Here is a 13,300-nt window from a genome sequence, read left to right on the forward strand (position 1 = left end):
ATGATTCCCTAAGCCCTACCAGGAGTGAACCCTGAGCACAGAGTAAGGAATCTGCTCTCGTACTGTTGAGTGTGACCCCAAAACAAATCCAAAAAAATGTCTTTAATAAAGTGAAGATGCATTCTTCTGGGGTTTTAGACTCCAGATCTGAGATGGAATTTTTCTCTTGATTATAGAATAACAACTTGGCAGGCTACAACGGCTTTTGAAGTTATCCAGATATTTGTGTGTTAGGATTTGGTGAACTTGGTAAAATATATTTGATTCTGTACTTAATCATTTTTTAGTCTTTTCCTGGAGGCTGTGCCAACCTTGAGCTTCTGTTTGTGCAGCCATGTAGTCATAGTCTTCTAGTTAGTAGTTTTCTCTTGAATAACCCTATAGTGCTCATTTATTTTATTTTATTTTTTAATTTAATTTTATTTTTTAAATTTATTTTTTAATAAGTGAATCACCATGAGGGTACAGTTACAGATTTATACATTTTTGTGCTCATGTTTCCCTCATACAAAGTTCGAGAACCCATCCCTTCACCAGTGCCCATTCTCCACCACAAATAAACTAAGAAGCCCCCCAACCCCCCCAATCCCATCTCTCCCCACCCCACCCTGCCACTGTGGCAGGGTATTCCCTTTTGTTCTATCTCTCTAATTAGGTGTTGTGGTTTGCAATAAAGATGCTGAGTGGCCATTGTGTTCAGTCTCTAGTCTACATTCAGCATGCATCACCCTTCCCCCGCATGGCTTCCAACCACATTTTACTTGGTGTTCCCTTCTCTATCTGAATTGCCTTCTCCCCAGAATGTGGGGCCAGCTTCCAAGCCATGGAGTCAACCTCCTGGCACTTATTTCTACTATTCCTGGGTCCTAGTCTCCCACTCTGTTATTCTATATTCCACAGATGAGTGCTATCTTTCTATGTCTATCTCTCTCTTTCTGACTCATTTCACTTAGCATGATACTTTCCATGCTGATCCACTTATATGCAAAGTTCATGACCTCACTTTTTCTAATAGCTGCATAGTATTCCATTGTATAGATGTACCAAAGTTTCTTCAACCAGTCGTCTGTTCTAGGGCATTCGGGTTTTTTCCAGATTCTGGCTATTGTAAACAGTGCTGCGATGAACATATAAGTGCAGGTGTCATTTCGACTATACTTTTTTGCTTCTCTGGGATATATTCCCAGCAGTGGTATTACTGGGTCAAATGGGAGCTCAGTTTCTAATTTTTTGAGAATCGTCCATATTGTTTTCCAAAAGGGCTGAATCAGTCGGCATTCCCACCAGCAGTGTAGAAGGGTCCCTTTCTCTCCACATCCTCTCCAACAGTGGTTGCTTTTGTTCTTTTGGATATGTGCCAGTCTCTGTGGTGTGAGGTGGTATCTCATGGTTGTTTTGATCTGCATCTTCCTGATGATTAGTGATGTAGAACACTTTTTCATGTGCCTTTTGGCCATTCATATCTCTTCCTTGGGAAAGTTTCTGTTCATTTCTTTGCCCCATTTTCTGATGGGGTTGGATGTTTTCTTCTTGTAGAGTTCAACCAGTGCTTTATATACTCTTGATATCAACCCCTTATCTGATGGGTATTGTGTAAATATCCTTTCCCATTCTGTAGATTGTCTTTGTATTCTGGTCATTGTATCTTTTGCGGTACAGAAGCTTTTTAGTTTAATGTAGTCCCATTTGTTTATCTCTGTTTTCATTTGGTTGGCCAGTTGCATGTCATCTTTGAAGATACCTTTAACTTCAATATCGTGGAGGGTTTTGCCGACCTTGTCTTCAATGTACCTTATGGTTTGTGGTCTGATATTGAGGTCTTTAATCCATTTTGATCTGACTTTTGTGCATGGTGTCAGGTCGAAGTCTAAGCCCATTCTTTAGCGTGTGGTTGTCCAGTTGTGCCAGCACCATTTGTTAAAGAGGCTTTCCTTGCTCCATTTTATATTTCTTGCTCCCTTATCAAAGATTAGATGATCATACATTTGGGGTTGTGTGTAGGGATATTCCACCCTGTTCCATTGGTCTGCGGGTCTGCCTTTGTTCCAATACCATGTTGTTTTAATTGTTACCGCTTTGTAGTAAAGTTTGAGGTTGGGGAGGGTGATGCCTCCCATCGTCTTTTTCCCAAGAATTGTTTTAGCTATCCGTGGACGTTTGTTGTTCCATATGAATTTTAGGATTGCTTCATCCGTTTCTTTGAAGAATGTCATGGGTATCCTTATAGAGATCGCGTTGAATCTGTATAATGCTTTGGGGAGTATTGCCATTTTGACAATATTGATTCTCCCTATCCATGAGCAGGGTATATGTTTCCATTTCCTCATGTCCTCTTTTATTTCATGGAGTAGCGTTTTATAGTTTTCTTTGTAGAGGTCTTTTACTTCCTTGGTTAAGCTGATTCCGAGGTACTTGATTTTCTGGGGCATGATTGTGAATGGGATTGCTTTTTTCATGTCCCTTTCCTTTCTCTCATTGTTTGTATATAGGAAGGTCATGGATTTTTGGGTATTGATTTTGTAGCCTGCAATTTTACTGTATAGGTCTATTGTTTCTAAGAGTTTCTTAGTAGAGGCTTTAGGCTTCTCTAGATATAGTATCATTTTATCTGCAAATAGTGAGAATTTGATTTCTTCCTTTCCTATCTGGATGCCCTTAATCTCTTTTTCTTGTCTAACAGCTATCGCAAGTACTTCTAGTACTATATTGAAGAGAAGTGGTGAGAGTGGGCATCCTTGTCTTGTCCCTGATCTTAGAGGAAAGTCCCTTAGTTTTTCCCCATTGAGGATAATGCTTGCCGTAGGCTTGTGGTAGATGACTTCGACTATCTTGAGGAAAGTTCCTCCAAAACCCATTTTGGTGAGGGTTTTCATCATGAACGGATGTTGCATCTTGTCAAATGCTTTCTCTGCATCTATTGATATGATCGTATGGTTTTTATCTTTACTTTTGTTGATATGATGGATTATGTTGATTGATTTCCGAATGTTAAACCATCCTTGCATCCTCGGGATGAATCCCACTTGATCATAATGTATGATCTTCTTGATGAGTTGTTGGATCCTATTTGCTAATATTTTGTTGAGGATCTTCACATCGGTGTTCATCAGGGATATTGGTCTATAATTTTCTTTCTTAGTGGTGTCTTTGTTTGCTTTTGGTTGTGTGTTTCATAGAAACTGGGAGAGTTCCTGGTTTTTCAATTTCCTGGAAAAGCTTGAGGAGAACTGGCAACAGGTCTTCTTTAAATGTTTGGAAGAATTCTCCAGTGAATCCATCTGGGCGTGGGCTTTTGTGTTTGGGGAGATTCTTGATTACAGTTTCAATTTCCTTAACATTAATGGGTCTATTCAGGTATTCCAAGTCTTCTTTGTTCAGTCTTGGCAGATTGTAGGAATCAAGGAATTCATCCATTTCTTTTAGGTTCTCTTGTATTGTGGCGTATAGACCTTCAAAGTAGTCTCTAATGATCTTTTGAATCTCACTGGTTTCTGTTATGATGTCCCCCTTTTCATTTCTAATTAGATTTATTAGGGCTCTCTCTCTCTCTCTCTTTCTTTGTGAGTCTAGCTAGTGGTTTATCAATCTTATTATTTTTTCTCGAAGAACCAGCTCTTTGTTTCATTGATCTTTCGGATTGTTTTTTTGGTTTCCATGTCATTAATTTCTGCTCTAATTTTTATTATTTCTTTCCTTCGGTCTGGTTTGGGTTCCTTTTTCTGGCCCTTTTCTAAGGTCTTGAGCCGTGAAGTCAAGCTATCTATGTGGGCCCTTTCTTCCTTCCTGAGGAATACTTGGAGAGCTATAAAATTTCCCCTTAACATGGCCTTAGCTGCGTCCCATATGTTTTGGTAGCTCATGTCCTCATTCTCATTTGTTTCTAAGTATTTTTTGATTTCTTCTTTGATTTCTTCCTGACCCACTCATTGTTCAACATTGAGTTATTTAATTTAATTTCCAGGTGTTTGATTTGGTTCTCCGCGTCTGTGTGTGTTTAGCTTCTATCTTCAGCACATCGTGGTCTGAAAAGATGGTTGATACAATTTCTATTTTTCCTATTATATTGAGGTATGTTCTGGGGCCCAGTACATGGTCTATTTTGGAAAATGTTCCGTGTGCACTGGAAAAGAATGTGTATTCCTTCTTTTGGGGGTGTAAAGCCCTGTATAGGTCTATTAGGCCTCTCTAGTCAATTTCTTCTTTCAGAGTCAGTGTTTCCTTGCTGAGTTTTGTTCTTGTTGATCTATCCAGAGGAGATAAGGCGGTATTTAAGTCTCCGACTATTATTGTGCTCTTAGTGATGTCCTCTTTAAAGTCTGTTAGGAGTTGTTTTAAATATTTAGCCGGTCGTTCATTAGGTGCGTATACGTTTAAGAGTGTGATTTCCTCCTGTTGTACATTTCCCTTGATACATAGAAAATGACCTTCCCTGTCCCTTCTAATCTTTTTCAACCTGAAATGTATGTTGTCGGATACTAGGATGGCCACTCCAGCTTTTTTAAGGGAGTTGTTTGCTTGCAGGATTATTTTCTATCCTTTGACTTTAAGTCTATGTTTACTCTGTTTGTTCAGGTGTGTTTCTTGCAGGCAGCAGAATGTTGAGTTTAATTTCTGGATCCATTTTGCCACTCTGTGTCTCTTGATAGGTGCATTTAGGCCATTGACATAGAGAGTGATTATTGTGATGGGGTTTTGTGTCATCTTTCTGTGGGGTTTGTTGTTCTTACGGGGTTCCTTCTTGTCTTACAGTAGCCCCTTTAGACCTTCTTTTAAGTTTGGTTTTGAATCTATGAAGTTCCTGAGCTGTGGTTTATCTGAGAAATAGTGTATGGTTCCTTCAAGTTTGAGTGAGAGTTTAGCTGGATAAAGTATTCTTAGTGAGGCGTTCATTTCATTGAGTTTTTTCACTATGTCCTACCATTGTCTTCGGGCTCGGAGGGTTTCCTCTGACAGGTCTGCTGTAAATCTGAGGGGTGCTTTTTTGTATGTGATTTCCTTCTTTGACTTTGCTGCTTGCAGAATTGTGTCTCTATCCACAGCATTCGTCATTCTGACTATGATATGCCTTGGAGTCTTTTTATTTGGGTCTCTTTTTGCTGGCACTCTTCGGACTCCTTGTATCTGGATGCCTGCCTTCTCCAACTCTGGGAATTTCTTAGCAATGATGTCTTTGACTGTGTTTTTTTCATTGGGGTTACTGCTCTGTGCTTCTGGTACTCCAATGATTCTTATGTTTTTCCTCTTGAAGTCATCCCCAAGGACTCTGATTCGCTCTATAGCCACTTTGAGGTCTTTCACCATTATTTGTTGTTGTCTGTAAGCTTTCTGCAGCTCATCCTCAAGGTCGCTGATTCTGTCTCTGGCTGTAGTCATTCTACTGTTGAGGGCATCTACTGAAATTTTTAATTCATCTACCGATTCCTTTATTTGTGTGACTTCCGTTCGTAGCTTTGAAATTTCTGCTCTCATTTCTTCCTGCATTTTTTTGGTAGACCATTCCAGTGCTTCATTCATCTCCTACCTTAATTTATTGGATATCTGTTCCATGGATGCTTGGAGTACGTCGACTCTCCTCAAGATTTCCTCTCTGAATTCTTTATCTGAGAGGTCGTAGATGTGAGTAGCCTCTTTTGAGGTTTCTGGAATCTTTTCTTCTCTCTCTCTTCGTGGAGGGGATTTTTGCTGCTTCTTCATACTGTTATGGAAGAATAGAGTTGGAACTTTGTATTGTTTATTCCTATTCCCTCTTGCTGAGGAAAGGGTCGATATTAGGGAGCCAGGCGGGAAGATGGGGATCACAGGACTCGGGGCGGGGTGGCTGCTAAACGTCCGATGTCCGGGTGGCCGCGTGGAAGTATAGTGCTCATTTTTTTAATTAATTATTTTTATTTTTAAATGAATCACTGTGAGGTGCAGTTACAGACGTATAAATTTTTGTGCTTACGTTTCAGTCATACCATGGTCAAGTGCCCATCCCTCCACCAGTGCCCTCTCCACCACCAATGATCCCAGTATTCCTCCAATCTCCCAGATCTCCCCCCGAAACACACACACCTCTGTGGTGGGTGCATTCCCTTTTATAGTGCTCATTTTTGTATCTTGATTGTGTATGTAATATGGACTCTCAGAGTCTGCTTAATTCTTAGTATACCAACAAGGTAGACTGAGATTTCTCCAGTTGATTAAGAGCTGTGGTTTTCAACCTTTTTGTACATGGAAATTGGCATCAGCTGGTAGATTAGAGAGTGAAATCTGCTGTTGTAGATTATTTATCTTGGGAACCTCTCCTAACCTCAAAGCATGATGCAAGCACTTAAAAGTGTTGCTAATCTCAGAATGTTTTATTTGAGGAAATCTGAAATGATAAGGCTTCCTTTTCCTTACAATCACTCAATTATGTTGAAAATCCTTTTTTGTCTTCTCTGTGTGCTCTTCATTGGGGTAGGGCCTGTTTTTAAAGGTACCTGTCACTTAGAAATTTCCTCAATAAATGTTTTTATTTAATTGATATCATGTTTGTCCTTTCTTCTATAGGTCACAGGATTATTAAATTTCCTGCTCTTTTTCAGCAAAAATTTGCCAAAAGAAGTAAGCAGTTACACCAATAATCATTTTCTTCTCTTACCTAGTGGTGCTAACAAAACAGACCATACAAGTATCCCAAGTTTATCCACAACCGAAAAACTTTTACTCTGTATTTTATTCAACAAGCATTGACTTTGCATGAGAGAGGCCCAGGTTCAATTCCTGTGCTTCAGGCACTGCCAAGAACAGCCCCTGAGCACTGAACTCAGAGTAGCTCCTGAACACCACCAGGAACACCACCCCCAAAACAGACAAAAGCATTGATTCACTATTTGGTTACCCACCAATATAAAACCATAATAAATACTACTTTCAAATTTCTTAGCAGATTATGATCAAAGTATTCTGGCGCCTGTACTACCCCCAGAGATGATATTTATGAAGGCATTTATCCAAAGAAACCGAATTACTTATATTGAAGGCAACTGATTCCTATGTTGTGTGGTGAATTCATAGTGGTGTATCTTTTTTGTGTGTGTTGAGGGCGGGGGGTGCACACTAGTAGTTCTCAGGATTTAGTCCTGAGTTTGTGCTCAGGAATCACTCAGGGGACCATTTGCAATGTCAAAAGCCAAACGGTGGTCAGTCAAGAGGAAGGCAAGTACCTTTATCCCAGTACTATCTCTCTGGCTTCTGATGTGTGCTTTAAGTTAGAAAAACTGGGACTGGAACATTAGTATAGTGGTAGGGCATTTGCGTTGCAGGGGGCCAACCTGGGCTTCATCCTGAGCACCTCATATGGTACCCCAAGCTTGCCAAGAGTGATCCCCAAGTACCCGGAGTAAGCCCTGAGCACCACCAGGTGTGACCCCAAAATTTAAAAAATCGAGAGCAAAAGCAAAGAACAAAATAGAAGAAAAAGGAAAAACTAGTAAACTATAGATATACTTAAATCAGTCATATTAAAACTATTGGAAGGGTATGCTGATAGTCCAGTAGAATGGCTTAACAGAATTTTTTGATCTGGTTACAGCATCTCTCTGTTTCTGCAGTCTATCACATTCAGGGACACTACAGAGCAAATCAACAATTGAAAAAGTGTCAGTACTGTGATGTATTCAGAGACCCCCCTAAGCATAATCTCTTGAAGCACACAAAACCATCTATATCCAAAGGGAAACCTTTTTATCTGTTATAACATAGAAAAATAAATGCAAGGAAAGACATTGACTTGGTGCATTATAAAACCCTGGACGTTGGGGGGAGAGAGATAGTACAGGGGTTGAGGCACTTGCCTTGCACACGACTGACCCCAATTCAATTGCCAGGACTTTATGTGGTCCCCCAAGTACTAGAGGAGTGACCAATAGACACAGAGTTAAGAGTAAGCCCTAAGCACCATTTGGTGTGGCCCCAGCAACCCCTGCCCAAATACACACAACAAACAGCCTCATACTATGATTCTAGCATCATTTGTTTGAATTTCTACTGCTAGTTACCCCACATCCTGGTTTCATTGCTTCTTTGCCTTTAGTTTATAGTTCCTGACCACTCCTTTGCCTGGCAACTCCCATTTGATAGCTTCTTTTCCAGCTGCAGTTAACCTTACAGTTTATTTGGCATGCTTCTTTCAGGAAATGGAATGAATGCTTCTAGGAAAGTGATCCTGTCATATCCACACATAAAGATTTTAGAAATAAATTAGCAATGAAAGAGCAGTGTTGAAAGCAATTCTTACAGGATATTGCCTACTTGCCAATTTGACTCCAATTAAAAGAAAATTATTTAATCTCCATGACAATGTTCTAACATCTGTGCCACCAGTGTACATTTGCCTCTACCAATATCCTGTTTCCCTCTCTACCCACTCAGTCTGATACAATGACAGACACTATTCTTCTCTCTCTTCACCCTGTAGGATATTAACCCTAAGTGTTTTAGGCTTCACCAGTGAATTTCCCCCTTTCCTCCTCCCAGAGAAGCTTTCCATGCTCTTACTAGCATCCTCAATTCAGCTAAAGTCTATCTTTAATAGTAGAGATAAGGACCAGGAAGATTGTCCCACTACTTGCAAGCCGGCCTCACATGCTGGGGGAAAAGGCAGATGAGATAGAGAAGGGACCACGAAGTAAAGGATGCTTGGAGGGCTTGCTCGGGATGGGAGATTTGTGCTGAAAGTAGACTATAGACCGAACATGATGGCCACTAATACCTGTATCACAAACCATAACACTGAAAAGGAGAGAGAGAGAGAGAGAGAGAGAGAGAGAGAGAGAGAGAGAGAGAGAGAGAGAGAGAGAGAGAGAGAGAGAGAATGTGCCTGCCAGAGGCAGGGGGAGGGAGGTGGGGAAAAGACATGGGGTTGGTGTGGTGGGAGGGATACTGGGAACATTGGTGGTGTAGAATGGGCACTGGTGGAGGGATGGGTATTTGATCATAATATGACTGAAACGTAATCACGAAAGTTTGTAAATCTGTAACTGTACCTCATGGTGATTCATAAAAAAAATTTAAAAAGAATTTTTTTAAAGTCTATCTTTAACCTTTCCTTTGTGTTGGATAGTAACCGTAAGTGCTTTAGGTTTCATCAGTGACTTGCCCCTTTTCCACCTCCCACAGAAGCTTATCATGCTGTTGCTCGCCTCCCTAATTTACTTAAAGTTTATCTTTGACTTTCCTTTTTGTATTTTACTTTTCACTGTCACAGTTCCCCAAGTCAGTATAAGCCAAAACTTTCTGGTAATTCTGTGTTTTGTATTTGAAGTGCTGTGTATTGGTGCCTGCTTTTCTATTTCCCCAATAGCCATTTATATTTTACTACAGGGCAATTGTTCTTTGCTTACAGAGAAAGACCAATAATGCTATGCTCCTAATATTTGGGAGTTGATTGACTGAAATATATCTACTCTTGGGCATAATTGCTTGACTCAGGCTTCAGTTTCTGTAGTTCCTAACACCCCATAAGGGAGGTCCTGCTGTGGGACTGGGATGGACCCAGGGCGAGTGGCACAGCTACCCTGGTGTTGAAATGGCACAGCCTGAAAAAGCATAAATGCATGTTCTTCATGCAAGTTGTTAGGACTTAAGAGACAGGGCCCTTATGGGAAAGGACAGGCTGAGGACTTAGTCTGGGATTTACTGTAAAAGCCTTGCTTGCTCTCAGCCCAGAGAACTAAAGGCTGAGAACTAAGGACAAACTAAACTTACTATGTTTGTCCAAACAACTGCAAGTATTGATAACTTATACAACGAGAAGGATGTACTAGAGGGATACACTAGAGGGATGTACTAGAGGGATACATTGTAGATGTCCTGGGAGACAGAGTGTCTCCTTGAGTTAATCTCCCCAAGATAATTTTTTTTCCTCCAAATGTTTATCTATGTAGATCTCATATGTAAATGACCAGTCATGTATGTTCTTACCTCAACCCCCTCAGATGTTCTATAAGTATGCTAGCAGCTCTGCATTAAAGGGGCCATTTTCGCCATTAGGCTGTGGTCCCCCATCTGTCTGTCTCTGTGCTGGGCAGGCCTAGGTGAAAGGCTGGTCTGGGCCACCAAATGCAGATGTGGTGCAGCAGCACCCCCACATTTTACTTTGTGAACCACACACACACCCTCCTTTTTTTTTTTCTTTCCCTTTTAGGCACTGTAGTTTGCAATACTTTTACTGACAGGATATCATACATATCACTTTATCTCCTTTCAGCATCTAGTTATTGTCCAGCTCATTTCCAACAGTCATTCTTTTAGTGGTCCCTTCTCTGTCCTAACTGCAATCCCCTTGTGGCATGATTACTATTATGGACCAATCCTCCTGGCCCTTGTTTCTGTTGTCTTTGGGTATTGTTCACATACTATGAGTTTTGTTTTTATATCCCACAAATGAATGCAATAATTCTGTCTGTAATCATTTCACTCAGTATAATAATAATCTCCCACGTTCATTTGTGGAACAAATTTTGTGACTCAATTTTTCCTAACAGCTGCATAGTATTCCATTGTGTAGATATACCAAAACTTTTTATCCACTCATCTTTTCTCAGGCATTTGGATTGGTTCCAGATTCTGGCTATTGTGGATAGTGCTGCAATGATCACAGGAGTGCAGATGTCTTTTCAGCATTGTGTTTTTGTGCCCTGGAGTGTTATTACAGGAGCAGGGGCATTTGGAAGCTCAATTTCCAGTTTTTTGAGGACTGTCCATATTGTTTATCAAAAACGCTGAAACAATCTACTACCGGCAGTTAATGAGTCTTTTCTCTCTCCATCCGTGCCAACACTGGTTGTTCTTGTTCTTTTTGATGTGTGCCTGTCTCTGTGGTATGAAATGATATTTATTGTTATTTTGATTTCATCTCCCTGTTAACTGGTGATGTTGGGCCAAGTACAAGTGCCTTTTGGCCATATGTATTTCTTCTTTAGGAAATTCCTATTCTCTTCTTCCCATCCCTCCCCCACCCCTTCACAGTTTTTTAAAATAGGGTTGCGTGTTTTTCCTTTTTTCTTCTTGTAAAGTTATACCAGTGCCTTATATATCTTAGATATTAACCCAAGAGTGTTGGGTAAATAATTTCTCCCATTTTGTGGGCTGGCTTTGTATTTTGGTCATCATTTTCTTTGAGATGCAGAAGCTTCTTCTTTATTTTTGTTTTTGAAGCCTCTTAGTTTAGTGTAGTCTCATTTGTTTATCTTTGCTTCCATTTGCTTGGTTAGGTTTGTTTCATCATTGAAGATGCCTTTAGCTTCGATGTCCTGGAGAGTCCTGCCTATGTTTTCCTCTATATTCTTTATGGATTCAGGTCTGATATCAAGGTCTTTAATTCATTTTTATTTGACTTTTGTGCATGGCACTAGAAAGAGGTCTGAGTTCACTTTTTTTCAAATGACCAGTTTTCCCAGCACCACATGTTGAAGAGGCTTTCCTTACTCCACTTCATATTTCTTGCTCCTTTGTTGTAGATTAACTGATCATATACCTGTGGGTCTGTCTCATGATTTTCAAGCCTATTCCATTGGTCTGAGGATATGTCTTTACTCTAATTTTAGAGCTGTTTAATTATTACCACTTCGTAGTGCAATGAGTTAGATTGCATTTGTTAGTATTTTGTTGAATATCTTTGCATCTTTGTTCATTAGAGATACTGGCCTGTAACATTCTCTCTCTCTCTCTCTCTCTCTCTCTCTCTCTCTCTCTCTCTCTGTGGTGTGTGTATCTCTGTCTGCTTTTGGTATTAGGATGATGTTTGCTTCATAGAAACTGTTTGGAGTGTTTCTGTTTCCTCAATTTCCTGGAAGAGCCCAAGAAAGATTTGCAATAGGCCCTCTTTTAAAGGTTTGAAAGAATTCCCTAGTGAATCCATCTGGGTTTAAGCTTTTGTTTTGGGGAAGACTTTTGATTACCATTTCAATTTCCTCCGATAGTGATAGGGGCTATTCAGATATTACAAATCTTCTTGATTCAGACTTGTGAGATTATAAGAATTCAGGAATTTGCCCTTTGGACCCTGCTGCGGAGCGAGCATGATGGAAGAGCCCAAGGAAGCGCTCTTGGACTCCAAACAGCCCACTGAACTAATTCCGGCATGGGACCAGAGACCCCACGGTGCGCTGAAACAGTGGGAGCCGGGCATCCCCCAATTCTTTTAACCTCTCTTTCTCTCCACACCTCCCCCCTGAGCACAGCGCAGGATCCGCGGTTTTCCTGAGCGCAAAATGGAGACGCCGAGCCTCTCACTAGGCTTCTCCATCTTATGAGCACCATAAAAGGGTAAAAGTTTGTAGTGATGTTATTTCTGGTTGTACTTTCCCTGGACTTTATACAGAAACCCAAAACCGCGCGGCCGCTGTCGCGGCCGCGCGACCTAATGTCATCTTAGCATCAGCAATATGTAATATGTCCCTTTTTAATGGGTCGGACTTTTGTGGGAGATCCTAACAAGAATAGTAAGTCTGTTGCTGAAATATTGAAGGCAATCAAAGTGGTAGCCATCTCTCTAGACTGAACTAAGCTATATCCCCACGCCGGCTGAGAAGAAATATCCTTCTTTCTCGGGAAGAAACGCGGCGTGGTGTCAAACATAGTGTGACGTCCATTAAGCAAACAGACCTGGTGGCGTGGGAATGGGATATAAGGGGAAAAATTATGAACTCTACTAGTCTATCAACTAAGCCAGAGCCCCACGCCTGCCGACGACGGGAAATAACCATCCTTTTCGGTTTTTTTTTCCCTTGTCAGGCAGCGTGGCGATTACCAAACAGGCGTGAACTCGGTGGCGCGGGGCAAGGGGGAAAAAGAAAAGTTATGTAACAAACAGCGGGACTTAATATCTCTATATTCTTAGCAGTGGAGAACTATCAAATGCCTCCTTGGCAATAGGACTGCTTTCCTTTTTTGGGGGAAACCCCAACAATGGTAGTGAGTTGTGTGTTGAAACATGGAATGTAATCGAGATAAGGCATAAACGAAGTGGAACTTATCATGTACAAGGGTGGGGACTGGGGAGGTGGGAGGGGGTGGCAGGTATACTGGGGGGGTTGGTGATGGGAGATGGGCACTGGCGAAGGGAAGGGTGTTTGAGAATTGTATAACCGACATAATCCTGAGAACTATGTAACCCTCCACATGGTGATTCAATAAAATTATTTAAAAAAAAAAAAAAAAAAAAAAAAAAGAATTCAGGAATTTATCCATCACTGTTCAGAAGTGAGCTGTTTGATTTCCAGGTGTTGATTTAATTATCCATTTCTGTTTGTGATTAACTTCTATTTTCAGT

The sequence above is a fragment of the Sorex araneus genome, chromosome 6, assembly GCF_027595985.1.
Source record: "Sorex araneus isolate mSorAra2 chromosome 6, mSorAra2.pri, whole genome shotgun sequence".
NCBI classification, from domain to species: domain Eukaryota; kingdom Metazoa; phylum Chordata; class Mammalia; order Eulipotyphla; family Soricidae; genus Sorex; species Sorex araneus.